At 45.0% G+C, this 10,178-nt stretch overlaps 1 long non-coding RNA gene across 2 annotated transcripts in view; it reads right to left on the bottom strand.

Moving 5' to 3' along the window:
- LOC137752052 (uncharacterized) overlaps positions 1 to 9,684 on the bottom strand; it is an 84,846-nt gene extending 75,162 nt beyond the window's left edge. The window contains exon 1 of one of the 2 annotated variants that reach the window (XR_011071036.1): positions 9,397 to 9,684. This is a non-coding gene — a long non-coding RNA (uncharacterized lncRNA). Of the gene's footprint in view, positions 1 to 8,814; positions 8,986 to 9,396 lie in introns of those variants that run through there. The other variant, XR_011071037.1, reaches the window with a different exon arrangement.
- Positions 9,685 to 10,178: the final 494 nt, after the last annotated feature.

Consider the following 10,178-nt stretch of genomic DNA (forward strand, 5'->3'; position numbering starts at 1 on the left):
CCCAGCACACAGAGCCTCCCACACACATGCCCACTCCTTTAATAGCTGAGTTCTCGGTGCTGCTTTCTGGTTTCTGGTTTCATTTCCATTTTTACCTTGTTTGCAGGGCTCATAAACACCAGAGCAAAAGCGTCTGGTCTCAAATCATTAGGGCAAGGCGATCTAGCCTTGATCTACCTCTGGGGTCAGTAGGCTTCAGCTGAGATCCTTACCTTCTTCATGGTAGTGTTGGCAGCTCTGTTTTATAGATTAGCATAGTGAGTGCTGCTACTCTGCTCTTTTCTTCTTCATTCCTGTAGACTCCATCCTTTCTCCAAATAGCTCATGTGTCTCACAGAAAGCTGATCGCGTCACCAACCCCAAGAGTGGGCGCTGATTGGTCTAGCATAATCCAGGTAACCCCTTACCTCTTGACAGTCATGGGTTCTAGAGCTAGGCTTCAGCCAGCAATTCACAACACTATTCTCTTGGTAATAGTTATTGGTGCCGGGGCGGGACAAGACCTAAATTGGTCCATTCAGACTGAAGTGAAGGATTTTTCTTCCATGGATGAAGAGAGTCTCTTCCTCCTTTAACCCCAGGGGGCTGAGCAGGGAAGAACACAGCCCTGATTTTTCCTAGTAGTCCTCATGCAACCTTGAGGAGAGCAAGTTTAAGAATGAAATCAATGCTAGCATTAGGCGGAAAGACACAAATAACTGGATCCTTGATGACACAGAGCCATTGAATCAATCAATCCTGATTGTTTGCAACGGGTTTTCTCTTAGAGCCTAGAGCATCATAACAGATCATTTCTCCCCCTCAGCAGAACTTAGGGCCCTATGAAGGAGGCACCAGGAGACTCAGTAATCCACTGCCATCTTCTCTTTTACCTTGAACTATTTCCTGAGACATCCTCCTAGCCCACCATGGCGATCAAGAGACCTCCTTCCTACAAGGTTAGACTCCAATTCAAGACCCTCCACAAAGTCTCCTGGGTCCCTTCCACCCTGTAGCCTTCTTTTTCCTTCTCCTATCCCTTCCTGTGTCCATCAGCCAAACCTCTTTCCCTCTCCATTCCCGCCGGGGCTTTGTGACCTTACATGTACATTTCACCAAGATGGCCTCGGGTCCAGGTGTTTATGACGTCCATAACAACAACTTGCTAATCTCTTGGAAGCCGCCCAGTATACGGAATCCTGCAGTTTACCTGGATGATCAAACGACTTCATTTTTTTATTCTCCTTAGTTGGCATCAGTGCCTTAGAATAGAATCTGGGGTCATGTTTGCCTAAAAAGAAAGAGCTGACAGGGATTGCAACTGGCAATGCATCAGTTCCACCTCAAGGAGATCAACGGGGAGAAGTTAATGAAATGGAACAGTTCTCATATTAACCAGTTAGCTATTCAGCTTAGGACAGATGTGGAAAATCAGCCCATACAAGACAAATTCATTAAAGTGAAATTAGCCGTTCAACACCTTGATATCTGAGCAGACTGACGTTTCAAAATTATTATAATTATGATCATGGGGATAAAGAGAGCCAAACTTTTGAAAGAAGACTTGAAAAAAAATTAAAAATTCTAGTACTACCCTGCGAGATGAAAATAATGGGCTGGTCACAGACCCCCAGGATATGAGCAATTGCTCCAAATCCTTCTTGATGAGGAATCTGTGGCTCTGAACTCAACATTAATTCAAATGCAAATAATATCTCTTCCCCCTGAGAATCATTATTCCTGATTCGGCAGGCAGTTTAATGGGAAATCTGCAGGTGCACTGCAGACTGAACTGCAGAAGTTGCTTCAGCTCCAGACGAAAGCTTCGAGTCCTAAAGACATAGAATCTGAGCGCCTGAGCCCAGAGATTTGAATTCCCTCACTGCCCCTGAAGTCGAGTCCCCCAGCAAAGCCCATGAGACTTAGTAGGATGCACATGTGGTGTCTGCAGCCTGGAAAGCATCGTAAACCTCTTCAGCTTCTCTCAAGCACATACCTCACCCTTCGGTAGCTGTTAGCTATCTTAGCCCTTTACATAGAGGTTCTTCTTAAACACAACCTGCAGAAGACACTCAGTCCCCAGTATGGTCACCTGTAGGGGGTCCACACAGGAGAAAAAGTTGGAAGCCTCTGAACTGGGATGGCTTGGATTTGAATGTATGATGCTAGGAAAATGACATGGCCATCTGTCCTTCAGTTTCTCCATCAGCAAAACAAGGGCAGTAATGTATCTACCTTGCAGGACCATAATAGCAATTCAAACTTTTCCTAGGCAACACAGGAAAGTGGTTAAGAGTATGGACTCTGAAACCAGACTTACCTGGGTTTCAGTCTGAGCTCTGCCTCTTGCTGACTACACAGCCTTAGCAAACTAACTAACCTTTTGCTTTATGTCAGTTTGCTCAGATGTAAAATGGGGATAATAATATTAACAACCTTCCATAGTTGTTACGAAGATTAACATCTTAAAATAATTTAGACTGGTGTCTGACTTACACAACAAGTACTTCGTGTGCCTTGAGCACAGTATTTGGCCCATAGTGAGAAAAGTTCTACATTAATATCAGAATTAGTGTTAACCTCTGTGTGAGTGGGAATAACATTGTAGATGAGGGAAGAGGGAATAATATTTCTGAGGATAGGGGCTTCCCTGGTGGCGCAGTGGTTGAGAGTTTGCCTGCCAATGCAGGGGACACGGGTTCGAGCCCTGGTCTGGGAAGATCCCACATGCCGCGGAGCAACTGGGCCCGTGAGCCACAATTACTGAGCCTGCGCGTCTGGAGCCTGTGCTCTGCAACAAGAGAGGCCGCGATAGCGAGAGGCCCGTGCACCGCGATGAAGAGTGGCCCCCCTCTTGCCACAACTGGAGAAAGCCCTCGCACAGAAACGAAGACCCAACACAGCCATAAATAAAATAAATAAATAAAAATTTAAAAAATATATATATATACTAAAAAAAAAAAATATATATATATATATATATATATATATATATATATTTCTGAGGATAGACTAGAAAGGACAAGATACTTTTAGTCAGAAGACATTGCCTTCTCAGCAATCCCATCTTACCAAGCTTCAGGTCATAGTAGAAATGCAATGTGATACTTTGGTGTATTCTGGTGACCCAGGATCTCCAAATAGAAATACATCAGGCACCCAGATGCCGTTCTCATGAGAAGTCCGAAAGCATGTTTCTGAGGTCAACAGAAGGGGGACCAGGGTAGGAAGCTATCTTGTGTGGCAATCGTGGGTCCGAGTGACTGTGGGCACATGTAAGTGCTTCATTCTTAACAGAACTGAGTCATAGACTATGTTCCAGAATCACACAGACACAGCATCTCAGGCAGATGAGTTGTACTTATCTGAGAAATGTAAATAGTAACAGTCCTTGGTTTTCAATCTTGCAGGGTCACGAAGACCTGCCCAGTGTCAATGTCCATTTTTTTTAAACCACAGCTGAAATCGTAACACCTATTTATTCAAAGGACAGAGTTGTAGAAGATGTGCTGATTCAATAAATGGGTAATAGGGTATACTTAGCTTGTTTTATGTGTTAGAGCTATCTCTAAAAATTGGGAGTAGAAAAAAAAATGGAGCAGTAAATCATGACGAATATTTGATTAAAACAACCCTGCAGCAAATCTGAAAAATCTATCTAAATACAAATAATCATCCTAATTTTTGTTTTCTGGGATTTTTCTATTATTATAATTTGGGAGGCACACAGAGTTTTCTGAAGCCAGGGCTTCTATTTTCTATTAGAGACTTTTGCCTGACTATTACTTCTTTTGTTCTGGATTGTATTAGCAAGAACTTAGAGGTGTTACAAGGTAGGTGAGAGTTGAGATATAGTTCTGTCATACAGAATTTTCTCTCAGGTACTTCAGGCCAAATGAGCTTAAAGTACCTGCACAGTAAATATGAATCACTGCATCTTGCCACGTCTTGCAGATTTGTCATTGTAGAAGGTTATAATTTCATTAAGATAACCTTACAATGTGATTACAATCCTGTATTTGCTAAAGCTATTTTATGTCCAAGGACTAAATTTAAAGCGAAATACAAATATATATATTATATATACATATATATATTTAAAGCAAAATACACACACATATATATATGAAAAAAAATAAAAAGAATTTGCCTCCTTTACCTTTAGTGTTGGAGGAAATGGCTAGAAAAACACTTGCAATAATTTCTTTGCTTCTGGGTCAATTTAATCTCAAGGTTTTTCTATCTCATTATCGATTCCAAAAAATAAAAAATAAATTAAATGAAGAAATGGATCACACCTCCTGAGACATCAGAGACGCACCACTCAATCTTCTCTTTAGCCAGCTGGCAACACAGATACAGTTTTTCTTTCTGCCTTTAGTTTCAAAGGTGAGGGGAATTTCAGAGCCATGCTTCTACTATCTGTTGATGTTTTTTGTCTTGTGGTTACAGCATTATTTTGAACAGGGTTTCACCACTACAGCTTTCTACCCCCAGATGGTTGTGACATGTACCTGAACCACCCATCAGCAAAGCACCCCAGTCAGGGGTGACCATCTACCTCCCTCTCATCTCAGCCACCACGTGGTCCAGAGCCTTCCCTCTCCACGATAATCAAACCACAGTTCATCCCAAGAAGAAAACAGCAGGCTGGGAAGAGGTCAGCCATCTCATACAATGAGAAAAGGTGGAAAAAGCCCAGCTGGATGGCCTTAGTCCCCTCTTTCTCCTGTTCTCAATGGAAGGCACTGGTCTCCCTCACCTGAGTGTCATCAGAGCCACCACACCTCAAATTCTTTCCCGTCTTCTCCAGACTGAGAGGAATCCACGTTTGATGGAGGCTCTCTAGTTAGGAGGCTGAGAGCTCATTTCTGTGAATTTACAATTTACTCTTTGGAGCCAGAAAGTGGCAAAACACCAGGAGACCTGTTACCTCGGGGCCCTACAGAGCGTTCTATTTATTTCTGTTTGTACATTGAGGGACATGGATTAAATTGACTCCCTCCATGGGAGGGCTGTTTCTAATTACATCCCTTCACCTGTCAAGTTGTTCTGATCACTCATGTCTATGGCCTTTGTTCCAATCTCCAATCAGGATAACATGACATCCAGAAAATCTTGGTTCTGTTCCCTGTTTGACAAATGTTTCAAAAACCATAGAATGAAGGAAGCAGAAGAGAGGTTTAATTTTGAAGTCAAGATGCTGTCCTATGACAGCCTGCATAGTATACCGTTTACTCGAGGGGTTTGAGTCTCGCTGAGAATTCTTGAACCATAAAAACTGCATCAGTGTGCATTGCTCCTTTTCAATCTCCCCTTCCATCCTACGCCTACCCCAATATTTCACTGATTGGAGACTTTGTCCCCATCAGGGCTTCACATGCTTGAGGGTGGATCAGAATCACCAGGGGACATGTTAAAAATACCTATCCCATGGCCCTGTTCTTCAGGAATTTCATTTAGAAGATATAAGGCAGGCACTCAGAAATCTGAATGTTTAGCTGGTAGACCAGTTGACTCTGAAGCAGGAGGTCCAAGACCACGTTTGCACACTGGCCTGGGTCAAAGTCGACACTTTTAAGATCCTCCAGAGGACCTCATCCTTTTCAGCATCCTCAGCATGGATTCTTTCATTTTTTTTTATATTAAGTACTCAAGATTAGACGCTGTCTCCAGGCCCCTGAAGGATCCTAAGGTCTTGTTGAGGCCAACAATGCAATCTCTCAGATTCCTAGGATTGCTCATCTGCAATTCAGAAACTCTTCTTGTCCGTAGGATATGCCAGGCGCTCAAGATAGCAGGCTGAGAGAAGCAGATCTTGCCCTCAGGATCTCACAGGCACGTGGAGGAGATGTTCTGTTAAATGAGCAACTACAATATGGCAGAAGAGTCAAGATGACAAAGATAAGTACAGGTTGCTATGCAAGAACAGAAGAGGGGCCCTGCCTGAGACAGGAGCTCAGGAAGCCTTGTCTGAGCTGGTGGCATCAAAGCAGGGCTTTGGGTATGAGAAGAAGAGATTAACCCGGGCAAGAAGGTAGAGAGGGAGGCACAGAGCAGAGTGGGTGCAAAGCATGGTTCAAGCATCCACAAGGCATTAAATATGGCCAGAGGGTGGGGCACAGGGAAGAGTGACAAGGGGAGAGGCTGGTGGGGGTAAAGCAGAGTAAACCATGCTGAGGAGTTTGGAAATTATTCACTGGGTAATGAGGAGCCATGGGGAGGTTGAGATGTGGACAGACGTTGGGTCAGATGGGGGCAAGTTTGGATTATTTCCTCACGTGGCCAGGCTCAAATACCAAATCTTAATAATACATGTCACTTTGGCACCATGTTTCTTTTCTTAAGTAATAAAAAAAGTTTCAAGTTTCTATTACACATGGAAATCTGTCGGCAATGTTAATCTCATGGCGGCTGCCACGGCGCTGGGACTTAATGACAGAGTCCTTGGCCAGCAGAAACACAGAAGGTGATGTTGCTGGTCTGATTCCACTTGGCCAGCAGAAACAAGGAAGGTGATGTTGCTGGTCTGATTCCACTTGGCGTTAGTCCCTTATTTCACGAATCCTGTTCCTTTTCAATTTGTCTTCTCCTTACAAGCTAGGCTCTTCCTGATGGAGTCTTCAAGTCACTAGAGGACAATACATTTCTAGCTCAAAAGTGTAGTTAGCCGCAAACCCCTTAGCAGCCTAAAAACCCTCCACCGCAACCCCAGCCGGCCTTCCAGACGCAGCCCCTGCATGACCACTGCACTCCAGGCACCACGGTCAGAGGCCACGCCTGCCACGCGGCTGCCCAGATCTGTGCACTCGCTCATACGCTTTCCTCCGTCTTCCGACAAGAACGTCCTTTCTCCAGCCTCATCTCCCCATCAGCATTTTTCTGATTCTCTAAGCTCAAGCGGCTGATGGCCTGAGCAGAACTGTTTCCTTTCTGAGCATCCGGACGTGCGTCCTCAGTTAGCTTGTCTTCTAGAGTTTGGCTCGAGTTGGAGTCACCTGTACACAGATCTGCACTGGGAACTCCTTCCAGGGCATGAATCCATCTCTGTCAACTTTGTCTCCCATATTCCTAGCTCGTTAACTGAATTGCATGGCCCAGGAATTTCTGTATTCCAGACACTGTGCTTCAAGAATCACAACCCACAGGGCTGCTCCAGCTCCTAGTAACAGCTAGAGCCAGAGAGCTACCACTGACAGCTACACTCTGTGCTGACTATGGCCCAGGCACCAAACTGAGATTTTTCATATATTCGTATTTATATATGTGTACATATACAGGCATATATACGTATGCCTGTAAATGTGTATACGCATGTTATATATATATATATATGTGTTTGCGTGTGTATATATAGTTGATAATATATATGTATATATGGACAACTAACCCCATGTAGAGAGTATTATCATCTCCTTTTTGGAGATGGTTAAAGTGAGTCATAGAGAGGGCGGGTGACTTGTGGGAGACTTGACTGCGGAGCAGAGGAGGCCGTCTGAAGCCATCTCCCTCCAAGAAGGAAGCCCGCACCTACACTGAAGCACTTCCTGCTGTTACCCACTACCCCACCCCCGTGCCCGGAGGACTCCTAACTGATGCAAAGCCTTCCACTCATCCTGAGGCTTCCCTGCCACCTCCATTGGAGAGCTGGGGTGAGGGTGAGGGGTGTGAGGAGGAAACAACCACAGAGTCTGGCGGAGTCATTGCTTTGTGAAAGAAAAGAGAAAGACAAGTCAGGGATGGAGCTGGAGAAAGAAAGGTTGGAGAATCTGGGAAACAGAAGAGTACAGTAGCCTGGGTTGTGGGAAGCACACCTCTGTACTTGCTGTTTTTATTTTAACACATCGGCAGCCCCTGTTGAATGGCTGTCTCCCATACTGGCCTGTAAGCTTCTTTTTTTCCCATTTTTATATTAATATTTATTGGAAGCCTACTTTTGTTGATGGATTTCTAGGTATTGGTTGATATTGGAGTGAATGAGATGAACACAATACCTGCTTTATAAAAAGTCCACCTAATTGATTATACAAATAGTCTCATATCTCAGAAATATATTTTATAGCATTATAAAGGTAATAAAATCCAAATCATTGATTATTTGATGAAGAAGCTGCAGTCCAGAGAGCTTGAATGGCTTGTCAAAGTTAATAAGCTAATTACTATCAGATTGACCTTAGACTTAAGCCTTCTAATTACATCCAACGTGGCATAATTGTATCCATATTTTAAATTTCCAATTATTGTTCACTCCTACAATTATTTTGTTTTGTTTTGTTGGCCTGTAAGCTTCTTGAGGGAAGAAACCATGGCTACTGGGTTCCCAGCTGTATTCCTAGTGCTTAGCCCAGTGTCTAATGATAATAATAATAATAATAATAATAATAATAATAATTATTATTATTATTATTATTATTATTATTATAACAGTAGCCAATATTTATTGAGCACCTACAATGTGCCAGGGCCTTGTTCTAAGCACACTCCTTGTATTGTCTCATCATCACAAAGCTTTGTGGGGTAGGTAATATTATTAAGCCCATTTAATAGGTGAGGAAACTGAGTCCCTGCAAGGCTGCATAACTTACCGGGGCCACACATCTAAGACAAGTCAGGGCTGGATGTGAATACAGATGTTACAACCCAGAACCTGTTTTTAACGACCATGCTGTACCACTTCCCATGGCACCGGAATCAGCCCCGTAATAAGTATCTGTTGAATAAAATAATGAGTAAAGGAGGGGAGAGCCACAGGGCAGGCCTGAACTGGAGGGAGGGAAAGAAGTGTGGGAACTGAAAAGGATCCTTGGATTTGGCAATTAAAATGGTGTTGGTAACCTTCATGAGAGCATGGTGGGCATCGACTCTCTGTCCCCAGGAAAGCTGAAGCACCCACGAGGGGGTCTGTGCTGGGCTGGTCTTTGCATCCTCAGTTTCTAACGAGGTGCCTGGCACCTGGGCTGCTCTCAGGAGGTGGCCCCACGGCCCGGACCCCAGCTCCGTCCCATGCATCCCACTGGCCCTGTGAGTGAACAAAGGACATAACAAGCTGAAGCTCCTGGGAGTGACTGAGAAAATGGCATTCTTGACCCCGCAGAGATGTCGAAAAGAGGAAATGTTGAGACAGAAGCCAAGAACTCTTGGTTTACAACTTTGAGCCGGGGCTGGGGGAGGGGAGGAGGGGACTCGCTTTCATTGGCTACAGTCACCACATCAAAAACAAGTAAAACATGAGAACGGCGAACCACATGAAGGGAGAGAGCACCAACCTCAGGGAGCCTCTTAACACTTAAGAAGCTTCTTGGTAGAACTGAAGCCTCCGGAATGAAAAACAAGTACCGTTGTTCTTGATGGTCTAAATCACTTCAAAAGAGATTCACGAGCCCAGAAAGATAAAGCTCAGCTTAGATGTGCACCCACCTCACTTCCGTGCTAGCATCTTCCACCGCATTGCAGGAACCAGGCCCCAGTAAGCAGGGGGGAGGGGCTGGGGAGGAGGGAGCAGGAGAGAGGGAAGACCCTGGCTGCCCTCTGTGCACCACTGCCATTTGCAAATTGCAGGAGCTGGACTCAAATGGTGAGCCGGGAGGTGGCACTGCGCTTGACGGCTGTGTGGCCGGCCAGCTGGACCGCTGGACTCCGCCCCACTCGGCTCCACAAGGCCGCAGATTTCCGACTCAGATCTCAGCGAGCAGCACTGACATCTGTTACCCCAGAAAGAGATTTGATATTGCGCCTAATGGATTTTCTGTGTGTTCCTTTCTGACCGTGGAGAGACCTCCCAGGAAGACCAAATATGTCTACAAGAAGGGTCACGCCCCTCGCAGGGAAAATATGATCCCAGCACCACTGCAGTTCCTGGTGGCGAAGAGTTAAAGGAAAGCGCCAGAAACAAAGCAAGCCCAGCCCATGGGGAGCAGGCTAGCACGAGCTCCGTGGCGTTGGCACTAATGGAAGCAAGCCATGTACAGCCAGCGCAAATCGAGAGCACATTTCAGAGTCACTTACACTTTGCATTCGAGAGCATTTTGGTGCGTATGGTTAACTGTGGGTGTGTTTGGTATTTCTGTAATTCGCAACACATGAAGCCACACTGGGAGAACCCGAATCAGTAGGAGGTGGAGAGCCATCCAGGTTCTGCTCCAACAGCGCCAGCCGGGGACTCCACGCTGGGGATGACCGCCCAGATTCCCAGCTGATGA

This window comes from Eschrichtius robustus, chromosome 18 (assembly GCF_028021215.1).
Source record: "Eschrichtius robustus isolate mEscRob2 chromosome 18, mEscRob2.pri, whole genome shotgun sequence".
Taxonomy (NCBI): domain Eukaryota; kingdom Metazoa; phylum Chordata; class Mammalia; order Artiodactyla; family Eschrichtiidae; genus Eschrichtius; species Eschrichtius robustus.